This window comes from Triticum dicoccoides, chromosome 2B, assembly GCF_002162155.2.
Source record: "Triticum dicoccoides isolate Atlit2015 ecotype Zavitan chromosome 2B, WEW_v2.0, whole genome shotgun sequence".
NCBI lineage: Eukaryota > Viridiplantae > Streptophyta > Magnoliopsida > Poales > Poaceae > Triticum > Triticum dicoccoides.
In genome coordinates, this window is record NC_041383.1 from 599,845,269 (window position 1) to 599,856,519 (window position 11,251).

At 52.2% G+C, this 11,251-nt stretch overlaps 1 pseudogene; it reads left to right on the forward strand.

The window, feature by feature from the left end:
* The first annotated feature begins 2,145 nt into the window (after positions 1-2,145).
* On the forward strand, positions 2,146-11,251 carry LOC119361038 (annotated as a pseudogene).

An 11,251-nucleotide genomic window follows, 5' to 3' on the forward strand; every position in this document is an offset into this window, starting at 1 on the left:
GGGAGGGGCGCGCGGCTGCCCCTAGGCCTCCTCTCCTCTTCCTCCATTAGGCCCAATAAGGCCCATTAGGTCACCGGGGGGTTCCGGTAACCTCCCAGTACTCCGGTAAAATGCCGATTTCACCCGGAACACTTTCGATGTCCAAACATAAGCTTCCAATATATCAATCTTTATGTCTCGACCATTTCGAGACTCCTCGTCATGTCCGTGATCACATCCAGGACTCCAAACAAACTTCGGTACATCAAAACTTATAAACTCATAATAAAACTGTCATCGTAACGTTAAGCGTGCGGACCCTACGGGTTCGAGAACTATGTAGACATGACCTAGAACTATTCTCGGTCAATAACCAATAGCGGAACCTGGATGCTCATATTGGCTCCTACATATTCTACGAAGATCTTTATCGGTCAAACCGCATAACAACATACGTTGTTCCCTTTGTCATCGGTATGTTACTTGCCCGAGATTCGATCGTCGGTATCCAATACCTAGTTCAATCTCGTTACCGGCAAGTCTCTTTACTCGTTACGTAATGCATCATTCCGTAACTAACTCATTAGCTACATTGCTTGCAAGGCTTATAGTGATGTGCATTACCGAGAGGGCCCAGAGATACCTCTCCGACAATCGGAGTGACAAAACCTAATCTCGGAATACGCCAACCCAACATGTACCTTTGGAGACACCTGTAGTACTCCTTTATAATCACCCAGTTACGTTGTGATGTTTGGTAGCACCCAAAGTGTTCCTCCGGTAAACGGGAGTTGCATATCTCATAGTTACAGGAACATGTATAAGTCATGAAGAAAGCAATAGCAATATACTAAACGATCAAGTGCTAGGCTAACGGAATGGGTCATGTCAATCACATCATTGTCCTAATGATGTGATCCCGTTGATCAAATGACAACACATGTCTATGGTTAGGAAACATAACCATCTTTGATTAATGAGCTAGTCAAGTAGAGGCATACTAGTGACGTTATGTTGGTCTATGTATTCACACATGTATTATGTTTCGGTTAATACAATTCTAGCATGAATAATAAACATTTATCATGATATGAGAAAATAAATAATAACTTTATTATTGCCTCTAGGGCATATTTCCTTCATCGCCATGGCAAGCGGAGGATTGTATTAGACGGCTCAACAGAATGGAGCCTTTTCGGTGAATAGCACTTATCGTCTCAGCCTCTACGAGCGTTTCTTGCCATCCTTAGTTGCAATGAGAAGGGCACCAGATGGGCGACATGTCGGGCACTTATATGGAGGCGCCCTGCTCCACCCAAGATGGATATATTTGCATGGAACTCGTTGGCCAGTTGGGCAAATAAGAAAACCAGAACGTTGGAGATCGTTGATGTGTGCCCATTATGTGCGATGGAGCGGGAGAACACACTCCATGTTTTTTGCAGGTGAGCGGTGGAGCTCCGGCGAGACATACAAAAACATTCAAACCTGCTGGATCTTGCAACTGTGCGTCCAACGGGGGTGGAGTGGCTCTTTGATGTCTTGCATAATCTGAATGATGATGACCGTATACGTGTGCTAATGGTTCCGTGGTGCTCCGCCCACATATGAACCGAAATTGTCCACGACAAAAAGCCCCCCCCCCCTCCGGTCGAAGCTTCCTGCCGTTTCTTGCTCAGCTATGAGGCGTCACTGGTCACCCTCAAGGTCATGTAAGACAATATTATAGTCAATTATTAATACAAATTGGGCGACACGAGGGTAACGCACAGGCACAAACTCAAACTCATATCCTACTCACTAATAGTCGGGTTACCCATGGGCATGGGCGTGACCCATGGGCGGAGAGCACCGCCAATATCCTACCCATTCGGTTCGGATACCCATGGGTCCAATTGCTGGGTTGATAGGTGTTGCACCTCAACAGATGTTACTGGTGCATATCAACATTCAAAAAAAAACTTTTTTTGAGAGAGAAAAAAAAACGTTGTTACTGTACTGGGTGGTAAAACCGTAAATCACTGGGGGAGGAAGTTGCGCGGAAGCTCGCGTGGGCGACGGGCAGTGCTCGGCAGAGCCCCTTCTTAGTGCGGGTGCAGCTTCATGAGGGGTGGTGTCGTCGCCTTGCTTGGAATGGCAATGCGCGTAGCAACCACGCAGCGCTCCACCCTTTCCAAATCGATGCCGCGGCAAAGCATCCGACGCGAGCTGCCTGCCATACGTACATTAATACCAGAGGCCGAGCTCGCGCTGGTCCTTTCCTTGGTGACTCTCCTCGGCTCCTCCTCCTAGTCTCCACCACTGCCTTCCCGGAGCTGCCTGTTCCCATGGCGCTCTCCCGCCGCATTCTCCTCTTCGTCTCCCTCGTCGCCATGACGGCGGTCACCGGCACCTCCGAGATCATCGTGACCCAGTGCTACCCGCCGCCCACGCCCACTGTCAACGGCAGCACCAGCGCGTTCCGCCGCGATCTCCTCTCGCTACTCGACGCCCTCCCCTCGGCCGCCGCGCCGACGGGCTTCGCCTCCATGCGGACCGGCGGCGCGTTCGCCCGCGGCCTCTGCTTCGGCGACCCCGCGCCAGACCCGTGCTTCCGCTGCCTGTCTGACGCCGGCAGGAAGATCACCGACCTGTGCGGAGACGTCAATCGACGGCTGCTTCCTGGGCTACGCGGACACCAACGCGTCCTCCGCCGGCGCGGACGACAACGACATCAGTGGCGTGACATTCTCCGGCGACGCCCTCCGGCGCTTCGACAACGTCGACGTGCAGAAGCTCGTGGCCGTGGCGCGGTCCCTGGTCCCGCGGTCCGCGAACGGCCAGGTGGCCGCCGCCGACGCGACTGCCACGGCGAGCAACGGCGACACGGTGCGCATGCTGGCACAGTGCGCGACGGACAGCGCGCCGGCGGAGTGCGCCCGGTGCCTGCAGGATTCGTCGCTGCAGATGGCCAAGAGCTGGAGGCTCACGCTCACCGCCGACGCCGTGCAAGGAAGCGTGGCCGCGGTTCTGGGCTCGAACTGCTACCTCCGCTTTGAGATATCGGCACCGCCGCTGCCCGTGAGAGAAAAGAGGACCATGTTTATCTTGGTACTCATACTAAAATGGCCGTATGCATCCTTTGTTGGTGCAGAGGCCGGGAAGTGAAAATCTCCCCATTTTAAGCTAGCTGTGTTGATCGTTCTTTCTCGACACAGAAGATGGCGACCCCAGAGGCGACTCGAGAGACGCCCGCGGCGAACGTCGCTAGCCGGCGGCCGGAACCTGCGGATCTGTCTGCGAGGCGTGTTGGGGGGCGGTTCTGGGTGCTTACGGACTCGGATGAAGAGGAGGACGACGACGGGGATCCTGCGGGCAGATCTCCGGCGGACTACTCGCCGACTCCTTCCGACGTGATTTGCGAGGCTTTCAACACTGGATACTCGGAGGAAGAAGTCGCCGCGTTGGTCGATGAAACTGTGCCGGGCGATGATCCGGCGCGGATTGGGCTACGTTCTGAGGATAGGGTGGAGGTGGTTCGCCGGATTATCCACCGGAGGACGGCGGCGACGGCGATCTGGCCTTGGAAAGGGCCTCTACCTAAGGTATGTATCCAACCAGTTACTTTGTCCGATTTCTTCGCGCAAGATGATTGGAGTCTCGTAGTGCGTAAGAAGAAGAAGAAGAGAGGGAGACCGGAGCCAGCGCAGCCGGCGCCGGCGATCCGGGCGGCGGCCGAGATCAGGGCGGCCAGGAACGATCGTTTGAATCTCCTCCTGGGCCACGAAGGGGCCGTTAAGGAGTGGGCCGATTGTCGGATTGTGCATGGGTATGAGGCCCATCAGGGGGGTGTTGATGAGGGCCTGGTTGGACCGGACTCGACTGGATATGTGGCCCAGGAGAGCCGCGTCGTGCCCTCTCAGCCCGACGTGATCTCATGCACGTACGAGGAAAACTGTGTCCTTCTCGCTCGTGCGCCGCCGTGTTATAGGGTTCGAAAGGCTGGGACGAAAGGTTTCCCTCCCTGTGGTGATCGTCGGGCTCGGCGAATCCGGCCGCTGCCAGGTATGGCAGGCCGTGGGGAGGCTCCGCCGCCAGCCAAGCGGCCCTCTTCTGGCGCTGCGGGTCGGGGTGGAGCGGCCCCTCCGCCGGCGGCGGGTGCCGGACGTGGCGTCCTGGTGCAGCCTGGCCAAAGGCCGCCGGCGGCTGGGTCCGTCGCGATTGGTTCCTCAGGCCGAGGCGCGTGCCCCGTGGGTGCGCGGCCTCCGGGACAAGCTCCCTTGCAGCCGGCCTCTAGGAGGGGAGGCATGAGGCCGCCGGCGCTGGGCATGGTGCCCACTGCCCATGCTGCCGGTCGGGGTGGGGTGAGACCACCGGCGCCAGGTGCGGCGCCCTCTGTTCCCCAGGCTGCGGGTCGTGGAGGCCCTCGACCCCCCGCGCCGGGGGCTTCTGGCGAGGTTACGGCTGGCCGCGGTGGCGGACCTCGGCCTGCTGGAGGCGTGCCAGCGACCACAGGCAAACCGCCGCCCCATTACGTTGCTAGGCCGGCGCAGAACCGGTCCGGTCAGACTCAGACGAACAACAAAGAGCCCAACGATCCGCCCCGAAACCAGTGGGGGGATGATGGGTATGATGCGTATGGTGAAGGACAGCACCGAGGATCCTCTTCTACGGGAGGAGGGCGTGGATATGCCTGGCAGAGTGACGGGTCGGCTGAGAGACCGTTTCTTGGCCCGGCAGGTGGTTTTGTTGAGGGGGCTTCCGGCCCGGATCACCGTCAGAGAGGAGGCTTTCGTGGCCATCGTGGTGGTCGGGGTGGGGGTCGTGGGCGATTTCGCCGCCCGCCCCCGCCTAGGGCTGTTGGTCCTACAGCTACGGCAGAGGAGTCTGAGCATACTTCTTCTGAGCTTCCTTCACAGGCGATGGAGGTGGTGAATGCTCTCGCGAGTGTTCAGGTTTCTGAGGCTGGGACGGTGGATGAGGCTACTGACAGGTCTGATGCCGAGAGGGCGTCCAAATATGCTCGTAAGAAGGAAAGGATGATTTGTTACCGTTGTGGTGAGAAGGGCCACTTCATTGCTGAGTGTGTGGCCTAGCTGTGTGAGTCATGTGGCAAGCTTGCACATGACTCGGGGGAGTGCCCGTTATTGCGTGACCTGCCTCCGACGCTGAATATTTATGGAGTATACTGTGCTGAGCTTATGTTTTTTGAGTCCCCGGCGGCGAGAGAGGTCCCGGAGGATACCCTGAGTTTGGCTACCGGGATTGTGATGGCGACCCAGGGCGAGGTGACTAAGGCACAGATTGTGAGGAGGCTTCAGGAGCTGGCTCCCGGGGATTTTAGATGGGATTTGGTGCTCATCGAGGACAGGGTTTTTAAAGTTGATTTCCCATCTGTTGATGACCTGCAGAGATTATTGAGCTTTGGCTTGTGTAAAGTTCTAGGGACTAAGTGTATCCTGGAGTTCAACAAGTGGAAGCAGTTTGAGCCCAAAGGAAAGCCACTTACGCAGGTCTGGTTGCGGTTTATAGGGGCTCCATCTAAGCCTCTGCAGGATGCTCGAGTGGTGGCCAGTTTAGGCATCATGGTTGGAAAGACAGAAAAAGTGGATATGGCTTTCACGCGTGCCCATGGGGTTGCACGGCTTTTAGTTAGCGTTCTGGATGTTGAGTTTGTGCCTGATAAGGTCAACTGGACCTATAAGGGAGAGGTGTTCCCGCTAGAGATCGAGTTTGAGGACACCGATTTATTTGCTGATGCTATTAATGGTAATGATGTTGACATGCACGACAGGGATGGTAATGCGGGGGCCAAGGGGCCACCATCAGATGAGCCCAATCGAGAGGGGTCTAACGGTTCTCACCCACCTTCTCAGTCGCCTGGGGAGGGGACCGGGGTTGAGCCCGCAGCTTCACCAGCGGTGCCCATGACTACTTTGCGTTTTGGGTCTTTTGAGCCAGCCTCGGCACCTCCCAGACTCTGGAGTGACCAGGTTGAGTCTGGTAATTGTCTTGAGCACACGCTCCCTTCGTTGGAGTTCGAGGGGGAGGCTGGTTTGTCCGCTGGACGACATGTGAGGACTTTGGTCGGCGCTATGGAGAGGAGGTCGGAGGGTGCTTCTCTTGTTCTGGCGCCTCACGCGGACGCGACTGCGGAGTCGGAGACTGCGGTCGCGTTGGGTTGTGGGGGAGGGGGTTCGGGGCAGGTGGCCCCGTCTTCTCCCGTCCCCATAACGATCCCGGTGGCATCGGTGACGCCGGCCCCGAGGGGGTCGGACGGTGCTGCGAGAGGGAGCCCGAGGCAGGAGGCCTCGGCTCCTGCTACTCCGTTGGTGGTAACCACGGAGGTTGCTGTTGCGTTAGGGGGGACGCCGGGGCAGGAGGCCCTGTCTCCTCCCTCTCCACCGACGGTCAGGAGGACCACCCCGCCGATGGCTCTTTCGTCTGAGCCAGCGGCTGGGGTGGGAGGAGGGTGCGGGCAGGCGGTCCCCACTACACCCTCCTCGACACTACCTTTGGCAGGGGCCCCTAGTGTGGGGCACCTGTCTCAGGGGATCGGGAACCCGCAGACGCCATCTCTGGTAACTTCGGCACCACCTTTCAGGGATTCAGTGCCAGGTTTTACTAGGGAGGAGGTTGTCGCATTTGGTGGGATCCCGGACCATATCTCCGAGGGGAGACGGATGAGTGCTCGCATCCTCGACATCCCTGAGGTGGACGATATGCAGCAGCGGTGCGCTATGAGGGCGGCCAAGCTTCAGGATGCTGCTTTATCTTCTGGTATGTCCGTCAACCTATCTAATTCCTTATTGCATTTTTCTAATGAGGACATTATAAATAATGCAAACCAATTAGGAGTTTCACTAGGTGCTACGGATAGTGAGATTACCAATTCGGTGAATGATCTGTTAGATTTGGAGGCGGAACGTGCTTTAGAGACTATTCGTAATCTTGCAGCAGTTAAACCAATGAATGATGATGAGATTAATGCATTAGGGGTTAGAGTGCTCGATAATCTGTGTGAGGATCTAGCACCCCCCATTCATGACGCTGAGGAAGATGATGCACCCCTAGAGAATGATGCTAGTCATATTTGTGAACCCGGTCATGAGGACCGGGACACTGAGCTTAGTAAACCTAAGCGTAAGTGGAAACGGAAGATTTATCCCGATTCCGCAGTTCGTAGGAGTGCTAGGATTCGAACCACTAAAAAATTCCATGATGAAATATGAGAGGAATTTTTTGGAATAGCAGAGGTCTGAAGGACTTGGCTAAAAGAAGATTCTTGGCTGAGGCAGCTTTAGAGCAGAGGTTAGATTTTATTGCTCTATTGGAGACGGGTAGAGATAACTTCGCACCACAATTTCTGTCCTCTCTTGTGGGTGGTATTGATTTCGATTGGTATTGCCTCCCACCACGAGGAAGATCGGGTGGTATCTTACTAGGTGTGAGATGCGATTCGCTTGAAGTCCGAAGTGTAGTGATGGGTGACTTCGCGGTGAAGTTTCGAGTTAGGTCTAGGATAGATGGTTTTAACTGGGCTTTGGTGGCGGTCTATGGTGCCGCACAACCCGAGCTTAAAGGGGAATTTCTAGCGGACCTTGTTCGAATCTGTGGGTCTGAACAACTGCCAATTTTAGTTGGAGGTGATTTCAATATCATCAGGAGGAGAGAGGAGAAGAACAATGATAACTTTGATGGCAGATGGTCTTTCATGTTCAACACCATTATTGAAAGCTTGGATCTGAGAGAGATAGAGCTTTCTGGTCGAAAGTTTACCTGGGCTAATGCTCTGCCAAACCCAACCTATGAAAAACTTGATCGAGTTCTTGCGAGCGTGGAGTGGGAACAAAAGTTCCCTCTGGTTACGGTGCAAGCTCTTTCGAGGGGAATATCTGATCATACCCCATTGTTTGTGGACTCAGGGGAGCCGAACCACGTGGGTAACAAGAACACATTCTCCTTCGAGATGTCATGGTTTGAACGCGAGGGGTTCTTGGACTTGATTGCCAGGGAATGGGTTAAAGGTGTAGGAGGCAAAACTGCGATTGAGCGTTGGCAGAATAAGATTAGGCATTTGAGAAGCTTCTTACGGGGCTGGGCTAAGCACCTCAGTGGTGAGTATAAGATTGAAAAGGATAGACTCCTTATTCTTATACAGGACCTGGACATACAGGCCGAATCCCATATTTTATCACCAGTTGAGCTTTAGGTTAAAAATGAGGTGGAGAAGAGGTTAAAAGAATTGCTCCGCGAAGAAGAACTGAAGTGGGCTTTGCGTGCTAAAGTCCGAAAAGTGGTCCAGGGGGATGCGAATACTCAGTTCTTCCATTTGATTGCTAATGGCAAACACAGAAAGAAGTGTATCTTTCAGCTTGAGCAAGACGAGGGCACTATTTTAGGTCAGGATAACCTAAAAACATATATTACCGACTATTATAAGTAGTTATTTGGACCTCCAGAGGATAATAGTGTGTCCCTCGATGAGTCCAGGACTGAGGATGTACCTCAGCTATCGGCTGCCGATAATGATATTCTGGTTGCCCCGTTCTCGGAGAAGGAGGTGTTTGATGCCATTACACAGATGAAAAACAATAAGGCTCCTGGACCGGATGGATTCTCGGCAGAGTTCTATAAAAAGTGCTGGCACATTATTAAGGGGGATTTACTACCTATGTTCCATGATCTGTTCTCTGGACAACTTCAATTATTTCACTTGAATTTTGGGACTATCACACTGCTTCCTAAGAAGACAGATGCGGTGAGAATTGAGAAATTCAGGCCGATCTGTCTCCTCAATGTTAGTTTCAAAATTTTCACCAAGGTCGGGACTAACAGACTCACACAGATTGCGCATTCTGTGGTGCAACAGTCCCAAACCGCTTTCATGCCGGACAGAAATATCCTTGAAGGGGTGGTAGTCCTGCATGAAACGCTCCATGAAATCCATTCCAAAAAATTAGATGGAGTGATTTTTAAGGTGGATTTCGAGAAAGCGTATGATAAGGTCAAATGGCCATTCCTCCAACAGTCATTGCGTATGAAAGGTTTTGATGAAGCCTGGCGCCGACAGGTTGAATCATTTACGCAAAAAGGTAGTGTGGGAATTAGAGTTAACGGTGACATAGGTCACTATTTCCAGACACATAAAGGCCTAAGAAAAGGAGATCCGATGTCCCCTATCTTGTTTAACATTGTGGTGGATATGTTAGCAATTTTGATAGGAAGGGCTAAGGAAAGTGGTCAAGTCGGTGGATTGGTACCTCATCTTATTGATGGAGGTGTTTCCATCCTTCAGTACGCTGATGATACGATCATCTTTATGGAGCATGACTTGGCCAAGGCGAGAAATATGAAGCTGGTGTTATGCCTATTTGAACAATTGACCGGGTTAAAGATCAACTTTCATAAGAGCGAGCTGTTCTGTTTTGGTAGGGCCAAAGATGAACAGGAGGCTTATAGGCAATTGTTTGGATGTGAGTTGGGAGAGTTACCCTTCTCTTACTTGGGGATTCCTATCCACCATCGTAGGCTGACAAACAGAGAATGGAAGTGCATCGAGGACCGATTTGAGAAGAAAATGAGCTGCTGGAAGGGTAAGCTCATGTCATACGGAGGCCGATTAATCCTAATTAATTCGGTGCTCACGAGTATGCCAATGTTTCTTCTATCGTTCTTTGAGGTACCAGTTGGGGTTAGGAAGAGACTGGACTTCTATCGATCGCGCTTCTTTTGGTAGGGTGATGAGCTTAAAAGAAAATATCGGCTTGCTAAATGGGATATCATTTGTAGACCGAAAGACCAAGGGGGTCTCGGGATTGAGAATCTCGAAGTTAAGAATAAATGTCTTCTTAGCAAGTGGCTGTGGAAGCTCTCTTCGGAGAATGATGCTATGTGGGCTCAAATCCTTCACAGCAAGTACCTCCAGACAAAAACTTTGTCCCAGGTTACAGTCCGGCCGACTGACTCGCCCTTCTGGAAAGGCCTTATGAAAGTCAAACAGGCATTGTTTAATAGGACGAAGTTTTTTATTGGAAACGGCACGAGTACATGTTTCTGGGAGGATACTTGGCTCGGTGAGACACCCTTGGCCATCCAATACCCGTCTTTGTACCGCATCGTTCAATGACGTGAGGTGTTCGTTGCATCAGTCTTTCAATCTACCCCCCTTAATATTCAGTTCCGTCGATCGCTAGCGGGCAATCGTTGGGAAGAATGGCTCCGTCTAGTTAGGAGACTGATGGAAGTCCAGCTTTCTCAACAACCCGATGAATTACGCTGGAAGTTGACTAAGTCTGGAGCATTTACGGTAAAATCAATGTATATTGATGTTATTAATTCGAACTCCATGCCTACGTCCAAGCATGTTTGGGATGTCAAAGTTCCTCTGAAAATAAAAGTGTTTATGTGGTTTGTCCATAAACAAGTTATTTTAACTAAGGACAACTTGATAAAGCGTAATTGGACAGGACCTACTAGGTGTAGTTTCTGCGATCGGGATGAGACTATCAAACACCTCTTTTTTGATTGCCCGCTGGCCAAGGTACTTTGGCAGATGGTCCACATTGCTTTTAATATCAACCCACCGAATTCTGTTAATGCGTTATTTGGGACATGGCTTAATGGGATTGAGCCTGACTTAGCGAGACATATTCGGGTTGGAGTTTGTGCTTTACTGTGGATTATCTGGAATTGCAGAAATGATTTGGTCTTTAACAGAATATCATGTATACATTTTTTGCAGGTTCTATTCCGAGCTACGGCACTGATCCGCTCATGGTCGCTACTAACCCAGACGGAGGCCAGGGAGCATTTGGTTACTAGGTCTTTCCGCTGGGAGATGGTAGCTCGGGATATCTTCAACCGGTTTGGATGGCGGTCATGTAATAGGATAGGCATTTAGTATCCCTATCTAGTTTTAGCCAGCCGGTTGTGGCGTCTTTTCTTGGCTAGTTGATGTTTCTAGCCCTCTCTGGCTCTGTGTGAGCTTTTTGTGCTTTTTTAGTACTTTATGAGACTTTTGGAACCATGTTCGCACTACTTTATTTGGTTAATAAGATGGCCGTATGCATCTTTCTGATGCAGAGGCCGGGGAATCCCCCTTTCGAAAAAATTGCTACATAACTCCGGCCGGTAGATCTCATGGTGAATCTATCTCTAACTTGTGATGCGCTGCGCTGCAGGGAGGTTCGTAAAGGATAACATCGTCCTGACTGTGTGCATTGGCTTCATCGTCGCGGCGGCGATCGTCAGGCTGGTAGTTCATGTCTGCTGCTGCTGTTGCTGCTGCTGA